This window comes from Theobroma umbraticum, unplaced genomic scaffold (assembly GCF_002168275.2).
Source record: "Theobroma umbraticum cultivar Fairchild unplaced genomic scaffold, ASM216827v3 scaffold_81.0, whole genome shotgun sequence".
NCBI lineage: Eukaryota > Viridiplantae > Streptophyta > Magnoliopsida > Malvales > Malvaceae > Theobroma > Theobroma umbraticum.
In genome coordinates this window covers 1,110,955-1,115,512 of record NW_018397268.1, presented here as the reverse complement: position 1 = coordinate 1,115,512, position 4,558 = coordinate 1,110,955, and positions in this window count along the sequence as shown.

Below are 4,558 nucleotides of genomic sequence, written 5' to 3'. Positions count from 1 at the left end.
GCAAATAGTTCAGCTAGCTTAAGCATGGAGTTGACATGACCTTGTGCTGGGACAGGGAAGATGAGTACATGCGGACAAGTCTGTGGCTGTAGCTCCTGGTCCATCTTTGCTAGCCTAGCTTTTGGGTGTCTCTCAAGTCGAAGTTCTGTCTACAGTTTGCTTTTGATCTCCTAACAGTTTGGTAGCTATATTCACAACCAAGAAAAACTGGTGTTCCAGCCTTGTCGGGCTGGTTATCTTGCATTCATGACTGTTACATAATTTAATATAAGGGTGAGTAAAACCAAATTAAATCAATTATTCATTTAAATTAAATGTGATGTAAGAAAAATAATTTGATTTAATTGATTTATTAGATTAATTGGTCCAAAATATTTATTCTAGAAGAATTGTGAGGAATAATCTTTTTTGATAAGGATATTTTAAAAATAACCATCAAAATAAATTTAACTGTTTTTAATTATATTTAACCATGACTTGACAAAAATACCTTCAAAACTATTTTAAATAAATTAAATCATTTATCACAATTTCTTCTCATTTGTGCTTTCAATTTTTCTCTCTCAACATCCCACTCTCTCTAATTTTATCGATTTTTCTTTCGGCATTCGTCTATTATGCTCCCGATTTCTCTCTCGCACTTTCAGATTTCTCTTTCCAACACTTTGAAGACACCAAACGATGGTTTTGATGTATTTGGGTGGATGACTATTTGAAAATTTTAATTTTTAGGTATTTTGGATAAAACTAAACAGTAAAAATGATCACAGATGTTTGAAATAGCTTTTAATTGAATCAATTCGGGATCTAAACACCAATAAACTCAAAATTTTAAAATTTATAAATCTAGGTTTTCAATGAATTTTTTTTTATTTTTAATCAAAATAGGTATTTTAGATAAGAAAATTTATGTTTTGATTTATAAAAATATGTTAGAAATACTTTAATTAGTGCCAAATTATCAAAAAAATAAAAAAAAATAAAGAGAGTTGAGAGTATTTGAAGTTTTAGTTTATAAGTAACAATAACAATTTAGGTATTAAAGTATAACAAAATGTTTTGAATATGATGTGTAACAACTTTTTTTAACCATGACGTGTAACATATTTTTGTACATGGCATGCAACAACAGTATTTTTTTTTGAACATGGCATGTAATAACTTTTTTTAATCATGACGTGTAACATATTTTGGTATATGATGTGTAACAATAGTATTTTTTTTTAACTTAACGTGTAACAACCTAACCATAACGTATAATATGTTTCTGTATATATTGTGTAACATCATAGCGTGTAATTTCATTAAAGGTATTTTTGTCCAACTCGGTAAAAATAGTTAAAATTATATATGAAGCTATTTTTGAAAACATTATCTTTAAAGGTTATTTTTTAAAATGCCCCTTTATTCTAATTAGTTTTTTGGTCAGTTTTTAATTTTAAAATTTTTAAGTCAAACCATCTAAAAAATCAAACTAATATATATAATTTTTCATATATATTAAGAAGAATTAATAGTAAACTTAATGAATAATATACTTAAAATATATTTGTTTATTATATGTACGTATACAAATCATAATCATAATAATTTAATTTAATTATATATTTATTTATAAATCTGTATTGATATGAAATTACAAGTTATACATTTTAAATGATATAATTTATATGTTAATATTATAACATATGATAGTAAATATCTTACATATAATATATTGTAATTATTAAATCTTGATAATGGTTCGTAATATAAAATGTTATGAATATATATATATATATAATTGTATATATAGATTATACATATTTAATTTATATATAATCATTAGTATAACTTGTAATAAATTTAATTTATATGATTAAACTTAATAACCTTATTAACTATAACCTTAGTTTTTATAACAAATTATTTATAATCAATTATTATTTATATAAACTTTGATATAAAAAATTATAATATATAAGTTATGTCATTAATTTTATATATACATAATAAAGTAATCTATTATATATATATACACATATATTTAATTTATACATAAGTATTACTGTAACTTATAATAGACTTTATTTATATCATTGCACTTAATAATTTATTAGTTATCGTCTTAATTTTTATAACATGTTATTTATAATTAGTTATTATTTATACAAACTTTGACATAAAATTAAAATATTATAATATATAAATTGTGTCATTAATTTCATATATATAATAAAGTAATATATTATATAAATACATATATTTAATTTATACATAATTCATATATTTTATAATTATAGATAAAGTTTATAAGTTTTAATATTATAATTTGTAAAAAAGTGATAAAATTTTGGACCATTGGTTTAAAACCAAACTGATGAAACTAATTCTATATTTGATTGGTTTGGTTTTTTTTTATGTTTAATAAATTTTTATCAATTTTTTTAAAAATATTTAGTATTTAGATACGACAGATCATACTACTCAATCTACACATTTAGTCACACCTAATTTAATATTGATTTTTCGTTAAGATGATGATAATTTTGAGTTAGTCACATGAGTCTCCAGAAAATTTTGATGTGACAACTTTTTATAACCAAAAAACTGGTACTGGTGCTCATTTTTGTTTGTTTAAGTTGTCTTCTTTGCTGCATGCAATTAAGGCTAAAGATGAGACAAACATTATAGTATTATACTCATTGAAGCTAAATTTGAGGTAGTCTTTATTCATCAGTAGAAGAATCTGCAAAGAATCTACAATATGCCAACAGATGAAATCAATATGCATTGCAATCTTAGTTGTTATTGTGCATGTGATATTAGATTAAATAATGTGAGGTAACTCTTTTTTTATCTTATAATCTCATCTTGTTCATGAAGAATTTTAGAAAAAAAAAGGAGAGAGAGAGAGAGAGAGAGAGAAGTTAAGAGAAATAGGAGATGGTGTATAGGGAAATTTTTGTGAGGGATGGTAGTATAATTGTGAGGGATTATGGCCTTTTAAATAAAATTTTTTTATATGTTATATATGTTTTTTAATAACTCTTTTTAAAATAATTTTTTATTTAATAATTAATATAAATAAAAAATAACAAAATGACTTCTTAAAATAAATTTATGCACATTGCTTTCTTTTTCTCATTCTTTTCTCTTTTATTTTTTTATTTTTACTTTATTTTTCTTTTGTAATTCATTACTGAAGCACATTTGATTCTTCAAAAGAGATTTATGAGCTTATCAGTTTGGACAAGGAAAAACGGGAGTCACTTACCACTATTGTGTGAAATTAATAGGAGGTAAAAGTTTTTTTTTTCCCTTCTATGAAGCTTGAGATTCAATGAGTAAAATGTGTAACTTCTAACTTTAAGCATTGTTATGGATTTTAATAATACTTACAGATCATTTAACATTGATGATATTCGCATGTTAATAAAGAGTTTTTATTCTCAAGGTTTCACGAAGTAAGAAAGACTTCTTTTACGGTTACAATTGAGGTATTATGAGTTTGATATACCTCATTACTAAGGTTTTGAACATATTAAGACACTTTCTCAATTGATTGATAAATTAATTCATCTTATTTTGACTCTTTTAATTTTTACGGCAACTATAGAAGGAATCTTTTCAATATTGAAAATTATGAAAGTAAGACTTTGAAACAAAATAGATGATGAATTGTTGCAAATAATTTAGTTATTTATATTGAAAAAGACATTATTAGTTTTTTTAATATAGAATCAATAATTAATGAATTTGAATTTAATAAACATGATTGAACAGAGCTTTCTTAAAAGACTATGGTAAGTTTTTCTTTTCTTATTCTTTTTAATTTATATGTTATATAAAATTATTTTTTATTATGAATTTTTTGATTATTGGTTAAGTTTAACATATCAATTTTAAAAATATTTAATTCTTATTTCTCTTCACCTTTGACTCTCTAATAAAAATTGACTAGTTTCACCTCTAACTAGGTCAATGATGTGTGTTGACAATTAGTGTATTAATCTTCCAAGATTGATGCAAGGTCCATTGAAAAAAATATTGCAGCACATGCTGCTACTTTTGCTGTTGATTTATTGTCATTGCTGATTTACTGCTAATTTGTAAGTGATTTACTATTGGTTCATGAGAGATTTATTGTTGGTTGGTGTGTAATTTGTTGCTGTTTTGTAAAAGAGACAATTATAATGTTATACGCAAAATCTCTAAGGTAAAGTTTTAAACTCCATCTGATAGGTCCCCTCGAGAATCTCATCACAGCATATTGGTTCTAAATTAGCACTACGTAACCACAGAAATTAATATTGAGTTGTACTGTTGCACAGCCGGGGCCATGACCCTTCGAAGGATGCGTTTAGCTCCTACTTTTTATTTTATTTTATTTTATTTTATTTTTTTGATAGGAGTTGTTGAAGTGTCCTTTCAGTTGGGAGTTCAAGGCTGAGCAATGACATAACTGGGTGAAATTTGCATATCAAGGAGTGACAGAGACTCGAAATTATTGCATTTGAACGAATTCATTTAATGTTGGAAGCTTCCTGTTTGTTTCTCCTCCACAGGTTTTGTCTAG